We start from the raw sequence: 10,668 nt of genomic DNA on the forward strand, positions 1-10,668 counted from the left end.
TATAGCTCAGAAGAAATAGAGGTGCACTAGGGAACAAAAATGTAAACACAGTGAAATCTCACCCAAACCTCTAATTCAATCCTCTTCTCGACTCCATTATTCACAAAATTATTTTTCAATTTCTCTTTTTCTCATCAAATTTTTTTTTTCTTTCATCCTGTCTTTCTTTCTTTTTTTTTATCACACAACAGGATATAAATTATCATTTCAAAACATGATGAAGAACCAACTAGCCAATTCATCAGAATTCCCTAGGAGACCACACTTTTTCACGAAACACTTCTATAGCTCCAGACTTTCCTAAGGTTCAGGTAATCATTTGTTTTTCACTTAGGATCAGTGTATGAGCTTTAAAAACAAACAAATGGGGAAAGTATAGGCTCAAAGGGGTTATCAAAGGATAATAACAAGGTAGGCTTATTTGGCTAAAGAGGCTCAAGAATAAAAATGCCTTTATCATTTCTAAACATGCATATCAATCAAGTATTGTCAAAAAGAATCAAGCCAAGGCATATGTGCAAGCAATCAAGATACATATCACACACAAGAAAGAAAATTAAGTGGCTCAATTCTCACACAGGGTGTTTGTCACAATCAAATCAACCTCTTAAACATTTTTAATCATCTTCCAAGGAGAGAAAAGAAAGGATTTCAAACCATAAGTATTAAGTAAGTGAAGGAAAAAATCTACAACTTAAACATCATCCAGAAATCAAGAGAAAAATGTAAAATTTATTTCACACAAAGCACACTAAAAACAACTTAAAACAGAAAAAATTTAGCACACAAAAACAAAAAAATTTAACACACATAATAAAGAAAAATCAGAATCTCTCCCAATAGACCACACTTAAACTACACATTGTCCTCAATGTGTTCTAAGCATACATCAGCAAAGAAAACAGTAACATATCATGGACAAGTGCAATAAAGTAAGGAAAAAGGGAGAGAAAGAAAATGCAAACTCCCGCAGATTATGGTGGAAGCTGCCAATTTTGGACTTGTAGGGAGATGTTTTCTTCTTCACGATCCAACCATGAAGTTTTGAGGACGAACTGCTTCATCCTCCATATCTGATCGAGCAGTGAAATGTTTTCCACAGCTGGATCAATGCAAGGATTGTTGATGAGCAGGTTCAGCAGGTGCCTATTGATGTCGAAACTTTTGTGAATGCTGGCACCTTTGTCTTCCAGCATGGATGCATGTTGGTCAAATTCATTTGTACCTCCTGCAATAAGGTTAGTGCAATATGGTTCCATAGAAATTTCATGCAGGGGTATGACACCCAATCCCAGTGTAACAGGCTGAACCTCAGATACATCCTCAGAATATGAATCAATTTTAAAATTGCATGCATTATCAAACACTGACTCAGATTCATGTTCAGAGGGAGAATTAAAAACATGCTCAGCAACAATATGATTATCAGCATACCTATCATCAGCATAATCTTTAATAACACATTCATGAATACCATAATCATACTGAGGTATGCTTACCTCCACTTCCTTGAAGATGGGAAAAGTGGTGGAAAATGGAGGTGGTCTACCTGGCTCAAAGGTATTGCTTATTCCTGCTTGGGCCTCAAAATATTCAGCAGTCTCTTCTGATGCAACATTGGCCATCTGCTTGATCTGATCAGTCAGATTCAGAGCGGCAACTTGAGTTTCCTGCTGGATTTGCTCGAACTGAATGCTCTTCATGGTTATCTGCTCCAGTAACTCTTTCATTGTAGGTTCAGAAGTAGAAGGCTGAGGAGTTATTTGAGCAGGAGCATCATAATATTGCCTCTGTTGTTGTTGGACTGGTTTAGGCATGAAAGTACTCTGAGATGATGCTTCCTGATATTTCTGTGGAGCTTCATACCATCCCAAACCAGGGTCATTCCATCGAGAATTGTTGTTGTAACTCTGTTGTACAGGGGGAAATTTCTTCAAGAACAAATGCTTCAGATTCTCCCATTTGATAACGCATTCTCGAGGAAGACGAGTTTTCCAATCCTTTGCCGCTCCTTTTAACGAGTGGAAAAATGCCCTTAAGAAAACTTGATTATCCGCGACATTTGGAGGTTTCATTGCAGAACAAATTCTATAGAACTTCTCCAAATGTTCATGTGGGCATTCGCCTGCAAAACCATGAAACTGTGGCAGCATTTTTATCATTCCAGTGTTGAGAAAAAGATGATCACCTTCCCTGTTTGGTGGAACTGGCTCCCAAGGAGAGCTCTCAAAAGTTGGAGGATGAGCCATATTATTCTCAATAGAAAAGTCAACAGAATTACAATCAGAGTACCATGCAGAGGAAGAATCATAATTATAGGCACTCGCAGAATAAGCACTATTCTCATAATTAAAATAGGTAGACATGGAAAAATAAAAATTAAAAAATAAAAACTAAAAATTACGAAACAGATAAAACACAACAAATTTATACATGTTACATGCACACAAAAGACAGAACATAAATTTTTTTAAATTTTTTTTAATTAACAGACATAATACCAAACACAACACAATAAAAATATAAAAGACAACATAGATTACAACCACGTAATAAAACAAAAACAGTAAAAATCTAAAACAAGAACCTGGACTGAAGTGACAACGCCGCCAAAATTTGCTGAAGGTGTCGTTGTCGCCTACAAAAATATACAAAAGACAAAACATACAAAACACACATATTAATAAAACAAAAATTTACACAACAAGAATCTAAAACCAAACCGTCATTGGTCCCCGGCAGCGGCGCCAAAATTTGATACGACTGTCGCGGTCATACAAATTTTATACACGAAATTAATGTAGTACAGGACTAGGAAGTGACTCCTAGGTCGTCTCTCAAGGACCAATTTGTGTCGGTTCAGTTTCAGATTTTTTTACGAAAGGGGGGGTTTAAAGGTTGTTGTGCAGAAAAATTAAATAATGAAAGTAGTAAAATTAATTGACTGTAAAAACAAGATTAAGCAGTAAAATTCTGAAAACGGTAAAAACGAAATTTTAACAGAATTAAAATTGCAAATCTGAAATTCATGAACTGAAAATAATTGCATTTAAAATCTTAAACGTGAAAACGGATGTAGTGCGTAAATGAAAATCAAATCCATCATCACCAAAATTCAATACATGCAAGTGAAAATTAAACCAAATCCAAAACCTCCCCCAAAGGGGAGGAGAAAACCCAGCCAGCCAGAACGTAACTCCTAATTCCTACTCCTAAAATCTAATGAGTTTTCTGTCCTGGATGCTTGCTTCTTTTATAGCCAAAACTGAGAACCCGTGAGCCTATTTTCCTTGCATGCTGAACAATAGTTTTCTCTCCGTGAGAAAATAGGGTGAGGACCCCTCAATCTTGTCCTCTTGCACACCATTCCAGCACATCATCCTTTTGCTCCTCCAATTAGCAAGCCGTGAAATGTGACTGCTGTATGCTATGTTTGGCCGTGCCATTTCTCCTCTTTGTTTCATCTACTTTCCATCAAATTAAATCAAGACTAATGTGTATTCTTCCTTCTAAAACAAAGATCACCGTGTACACCTCCTGGAAGTGGCAGCAACAGCTCCCTCTTTGCTGGATCGTGAAGGTACTGGATCAGCTGGATGGAGAACATCATAACTCTTCTCTTTTCGGTAGCTACTCCCTCTGCTGGATTGCTGCTCCAGCCGTGACTGCTCCCATCCATCACCGTGCACACAAACTCGTGAATTGAAGAATGAAAGCTGCAAGGTGGTGGCTGCTTGGACGTTGGACTTCTTGCGTGTGGCTGCTGCATCGTGAGCACCTCCTCTGCTGCCAAGGGCGTGATGCTCCTAGATGTGTGGCTGGACTTCTTCTTCAAACTCAGCATGTTGGACGGTACCTTCAAGCTGCTGTGTGCGTCTCTTACTCAAGCGAACCAGGCTGTGATGCTGCTGCGTGAAGAGTTTCTTCCTGGCCGAGACACTTGCTGGACTCCACTCTGCTCATCCTCTTCTCCTTCCACGTTCTCGTTCACTCTCATTCTCCGCGGGTTTCTCTCCCTTCAACCGTGAGCTTCCTGGATGCTGCAACGTGGAGATAGCTGTGTGCAAGCTTCTGTCGTGTTGGAGAAGAATGGAGGGGCTGCTGTTTGAAGATCTGGATGCAAGGAGGCTGGACGTGAAACTGCTTCTATTCCTCTGCTAGAGCAGCTGCCGGAACTTCCTTGGACGTGGCTTAGCTCTTCATCACCGTGTGTGTTTTCCAGCAAAGTGAAATGGTATTTACTTGGGACAACACCGTATGCTCTTCTCCAAGGCCAAGCTAATTGAAAATAATGTTTCAGAAAGAATAAGTGTGGTGGCCCTTCATAATATGTTGTCTCTCAGTGACTTGTAAAGAGAAAGAAAATGCCATGAGTTTCATTTCATGATAAATTATCTTCCAAATTATTTGAGAACCGTTGGTGCACTTGTGGTCCCCTCCAATTATGTTTTACTGCCTCCTTCATTTCTTTTTAAGCTGAAATACTTTGCCAAAATGAATGGCCGTGAGCTTTTCACTTGGTGGCCCCTCCCCAAAATTAATTTTCCAAGCTTTATGTTTTGTCATGAACTTTCCAACATGGTGGCTCCCACTTTGCTAAATGCTTGCAAGACCATTAATTTCTTCCGTGAATTCATTTCCAATGTGGCCACTTCTTTCTTGTTAATTGTTGGATGCGGTCCCCTTCATTTCCATCCATCTTCATCATATGCGTACACACTTCATTCTCCTCCAAGCCAAAAAGAATTCTCCAAAGGTGGCTCCCACTTTCCATTTGCTTTACAAGGAAGAAAATTTATGTGGATGGTTTGGTATGGCCGTGGCATTCACTTTGAGAATGTGGCAGCACACTTGTTATTAACTAAAAACCGTGAGCTTACTTGCAAGTGGTCCTTCCTCTTCTCCATTCAATACATGTAATGCTTGCTACAATAAGACCGAGAATTCCAACCTTAGATGATGGCATCCTTCTTTCTTCAATTAATTGATAAAGTATCAAAAATTTTAGCATTTCCTTGGACTTCTCTTAGACGTGAAGTGTGTAGTAGTTCCAAATTAAATTTTCTATTTCAACACACACAAAAATAAATCAATGTGGTGCATCTCCTTCCAAGTAAATAATACAGTGTGCAAATTAATCTTCTTCCAAATGTCCTAGAATATTTGTAGAATTTTCCCTGTACTCAATAATGTAAATAATTAGTCTCAGATAATTCAAATTAATTAAAATAAGAATTTCTGATCGGATTAAGCTTAATTCAGTAAAATGGGAAAATACTGGACAATTATGCACAATTCCGTAATTAATTCTAGCACAATAAACTAAGTGAAGTGAAGAAAATAATGATTCATCAACGGTGAATCAGTTTTAATAGGACCTGAGCTACTACAACAAACCACCAACAAAGTAAAATTGATACGGGAACGAATGAAGGCTTCTTAGAGTAGACAAAAATCATATGCAGATCAAAGGAGGAGACCGTTGGAGTTTGCGGTTTGGAATCATGTTTTCCTGCGAGTAACTTCAACCACAGGTGTCGGTAGAGCTCTTCGCTCGAGGAAACTTTCTCCTAAGTTCATTGGTCCATACCAAATTTTGAGACGAATTGGGCCAGTCGCTTACGAGATTGTGTTACCCCCTAAGTTGGCCAATCTCCATTCAGTTTTTCATGTTTCCCAACTAAGAAAGTATGTACCTGATCCTTCTCACATTTTAGAAATAGAAGAGATTCAAATATGAGAGGATCTCTCAGTGGAAGTACAACCTGTTTGTATAGAAGACACTAAAACAAAGGAACTTAGAGGAAAAACTATTAATTTAGTCAGGGTAGTTTGGGATAGGAGAACAGGTGACTCTACATAGGAACTAGAAGGAGAAATGAAACAATTACACCCTCAACTATTTTCTTGATGTATAGAATTTTCGAGGTCGAAATTTTTTTTGTTATTGGGGAGAATGTAGGATCCATGAAAAATATTTACCTTAATTGTGACAATTTTATTACTAGTAGTAATAAATTTCTTTGCGAATGAAAAATATAATTAATAAGTTAAATATAGAAATTTTGGTAGCCAATTAATAATTAATAAGTTAAATATAAAAATATAGAAGTTAAATGGTAGAAAACTGTGGTGATTTCAAGAACCTGGGTTCAAGCTCTTTTCTACCTTTTTGTAAAAAAAATTATTAAAAAAAAAGGAAAAAGTAAAATAAAATTTAAAATATTGATAATGGAGAAAGCATTCAGATTTGAAGGCATTATTGAGGAATCCATTATGAATCCATTATGTAAGTGGTGTAACATCCCAAAATACAGTAATTACCATATAATAGAATTAATTACATTAAATAGTTAAGCAATGCAGTCTTATACTAAAATCAAGGTTCAAAAGCCGAACGGCTTAAAGTACAGAACTAAAGACAGCAGTATTGAAAGTTCAGAACGAACGGTTTTACAAAATTAAATAACCGAACGTCAAAATTAAAAGCTAACATCTAAACTCTAATAAGAACGAGTGTTCTAAGGCTCAACTTTAACTTCCACTTCAAACAGATTTTCTTCTTCAACAATATGCTCCAAAGTGGCCTCGCTTTCTGCTCACATCCACACGGATGATCATTACAACGACAGGACGAACGCATATATACAACAGACAACACAAGGAAAAACGAAGGGTAAGCTTATTGAATTTAATTCATACATCAACATAAGAATTTAACAATTCAAACACACAAAGTATTTCAACAATTATAATCATTCATAAACTAATCACTAGACAGACCGTCCAGACTGTATGAATCTGTGTAGCTACAGGCGTCCCTAGCACTCGGGTGATGTAGTAAATGGAAAAACACATCAGCTGCCACCCAAGGTTAGCCCTATCCAAAGTACCCCTAAGGACTAGGACCTCCTGCCGTTCCCACACATGACCTACCCTCCTCTACGTGAGGACGAGTACCCACGGAACATCAGGATGGACAGCCAGCATTAGCATGCCCACAGTCATACTTTACCAAATCCAATATTCAATATATATATATATGAGTCGTTCCTCCCTAGAACGCTCGTCCAAAATCCATAATAGTATAATCATTCCATATCATGTTCACTCTTTAAAATCTTGTACTTTATTCTCATTTTCATCTTTAGTTTCAAATACTTAAAATAACGGACGTTTAGCCCTCTGAAGGACGAGGCCGAATGTTAAAGACGAGACCTAGAAAGACTCGTTGCCAAACAGAATAAAGTCGACACATAATTATTTGACGAACGTCATTGCCACTCGAATCAGTTGAATGAACTGACTCTAGAACGATCCAAATCAATATTCAGAATAATTTAGGTACAAAGGCTCTAGGCCGAATCCAAATGGATAAAGATACAACAATACGAGTAATTAACTATACTGATGGACAAATCATTTAAAGAGATCGACTGCCAGTCAATGACCGAACGTGAAGAAAAAGGGAATTACTATTACAGTTAGACGAACGTTATTTTATCAAGGTTGATCACACAATAATACGAGCGCTTGGTTTAAGACCGAGCACCACTTAGGACGAATGCTTGGTATAAGACCGAACACTACTTAGGACGAACGCTAGGTATAATACCGAGCGCTACTTATTTCGAACACTACGTATAAGACCGAGCGTTACTCATTTTAAAGTACGAGGGTATAAATATCATTATTTTATTTCAAAGACTCGGATACTGCTAGGCTGAACCGAACGCTCAAACATAGCATTTCGTAGGAGGACGCTCGTTCTTGACCAGAGTTCTTTCCAAATAAAAGAATTCCATTTTTAAACCATTTACTAGAAAACCGAACGGTATAAGACCGTTCGATTACGAGCGTACATTATCATATTAAGAAAGTCATATTCAGATTTTTCATCTATTTCTAACTCAACATTTCTCATACAGTTCACATCTTAAGATTTCATATCAATCATCAATTCATATACTTTATAGTATTCATATTAACAATTCATACTCTACAATAATTATCCATATTCACATGTATACATATCAACCATCATCATACATAATCAATCAACATATATCTCATACATTCAGTCAATAATGGACTTCATACAACACATAGTATCAATTAAATTAAATAAGCTTCCCTTACATGGATTCGTGACTGAAACGTCCTAACGTATGTTCTTGGTTCGTCCACTACAACTTCTACCCTCAAGGTCACTCAACTCTTCGGAACTAAAACAATTTACAGAATCAAGATTTGATTCAGACAAAGCGAATGCATACAACCAGGTTTGGTTTTGCATGAAACCTAAGAACGAAAAACTAAGGTTAGAAACTTACCAGGTTCAAACTTGAACTTGTTCGGTTTAATGGAAAGCTTAGGATGTTGGGATCTCTTCTAGGGTCTCTGAAATTTGATCGGAGAAAAGGAAAATGAGTTACGGTAGAGAGAAGATGGAGGTTTTCTAGAGAGAAGGTGGAGAAAACGAAAAGTCTGATTCTGAGGAAGAGGAAGGGTGTGTGCAGGAGAGTGGGACGGGTTTTTTTCAAAAAATCAGTTTTGTTCAACCCACGTCCAAACGGACGAGCGTCTCCCCTGTCGACACCTGCACCCCCACTACTGACTTTAGAAGCTTCTATTGTGACAAGTGGCGCTCATGCATGGAGTGCAGAGTGAGTTTTTAATGGCACTGTGCAAGTGACGTGGTGCATTAAATATGATTTAACAGAGGGTTTCGCAGTGTTAAATTTCTAATGTCTTACATTCCTCCTAACTACAAAAATTTTCGTCCTCGAAAATTAGTACTTACCATGAAACAGATGGGGGTACAAGCCCTTCATGGCATCCTCCACTTCCCACGTTGAGTCACCAGTCTTTGCATCCCACACTATCTTCACTAGACGAACGTCTTTTCCTTTATAGTATTTGGTGCGGCTGTCTTCCACACGAATTGGTTGTAACTCTAGCGTTCGATCTTGACGCAGTTGAACGTCTTCCAACTCCAATATATGAGAAGGGTTGGCTATATACTTCTGGAGTTGGGAAACATGGAAGACGGGGTGAAGGTTCGACAGTTGAGGCGGTAAGGCTAGTTCATACGCCACTAGTCCGATCTTCCTCAGAATTTGATACGGTCCGATGAATTTGGGGGATAGCTTCTTTGGACGAACGACTCGGCCTACTCCAGTGATCGGATTGAGTCGAAGGAATACATGATCTCCTGCGGCAAACTCCAATGGTCTTCTCCTTTTATCCGCATATGACTTTTGTCTGCTCAGGGACGTCTTCAACCTCTCTTGAATTAATTTCACGTTCTCAGTTGTTTGCTGGATCAGCTCAGGTCCAGTTAGCACGTTCTCTCCTTCCTGGAACCAACAAAGTGGCGTTCGGCACTTCCTACCATAGAGAGCTTCAAACGGCGCCATTCCGATGCTAGATTGAAAGCTGTTGTTATACGTGAATTCCATTAGCAGCAAGACTTCATCCCAAGCGCCTAGGTGATCTAGGACGCACGTCCTCAATAAATCTTCAAGCGTCTGGATTGTCCTTTCAGACTGGCCGTCCGTTTGAGGGTGATAAGCTGAACTCATCTGTAGTCTGCTCCCCAATTCACCTTGCAGAGATTGCCAAAACCGAGATGTGAATCTCGTGTCTCGGTCAGAAATTATGCTTGAAGGGACTCCATGTAGACGAACGATCTCCTGGATATACAACTTATCTAAATTTGTCATCGACATCTTTAAATTGACTGCCAGGAAGTGGGCGCTCTTTGTCAGTCGATCCACCATCACCCAGATTGAGTCATGATTTCTGACCGTGCGTGGTAGGTGAGTCACGAAATCCATGGAAATGCTATCCCATTTCCATTCTGGAATTTCTAACTGTTGTAGTAGACCACCCGGCCTTTGGTGTTCAGCCTTCGCACGCTGACAAGTTAAACAAGACGCCACGAAACGTGCGACATCGCCCTTCATTCCAGGCCACCAAAACGTCTTCCTGAGGTCTTGATACATCTTAGTCATGCTAGGGTGCATGCTAAGACGGCTGTGATGACTTTCCTCAAGAATAACTCTCTTCAGCTCGCCGTCATTAGGAACGCACGTCTTACTCATATAGCGTAATAGGCTGTCCGTTCCAGCGTTGAACTCCTTGGCTTGATCTGTACCGAGCGCCTTCAGAATCTTTACCAGGTCTTCGTCCTCCCGTTGCTTTATCCTGATTCGGTCGAATACATTACTTGATATCTTGAGGTTAAAGCATTTGATACTGTTCAGCTCCAATTCGAACTGCAACCTTAGGTCTCTAAAGCTCTCCACCAGACTGAGTTCTTTCACCATCATAACTGAGATATGAACTGCTTTCCTGCTTAGGGCGTCCGCCACTACATTAGCCTTTCCTGGATGATAAAGCAGTTCAAAGTCGTAATCCTTTAAGAACTCCAGCCAATGCCTCTCCTCATGTTCAACTCCTTTTGATCGAATAAATACTTGAGGCTCTTATGATCACTGAAGACTTGGAATGTGGATCTGTACAAGAAATGTCTCCAAATCTTCAGTGCAAAAACGACCGCTGCCAACTCCACGTCGTGCATTGGGTAATTTCTCTCATGAATCTTCAATTGACGAGACGCGTACGCTACCGCTCGGTTCTCTTGCATCAACACACAGCCCAAAC

The sequence above is a fragment of the Vigna angularis genome, chromosome 11 (assembly GCF_016808095.1).
Source record: "Vigna angularis cultivar LongXiaoDou No.4 chromosome 11, ASM1680809v1, whole genome shotgun sequence".
In the NCBI taxonomy this organism is placed as follows: Eukaryota; Viridiplantae; Streptophyta; class Magnoliopsida; order Fabales; family Fabaceae; genus Vigna; species Vigna angularis.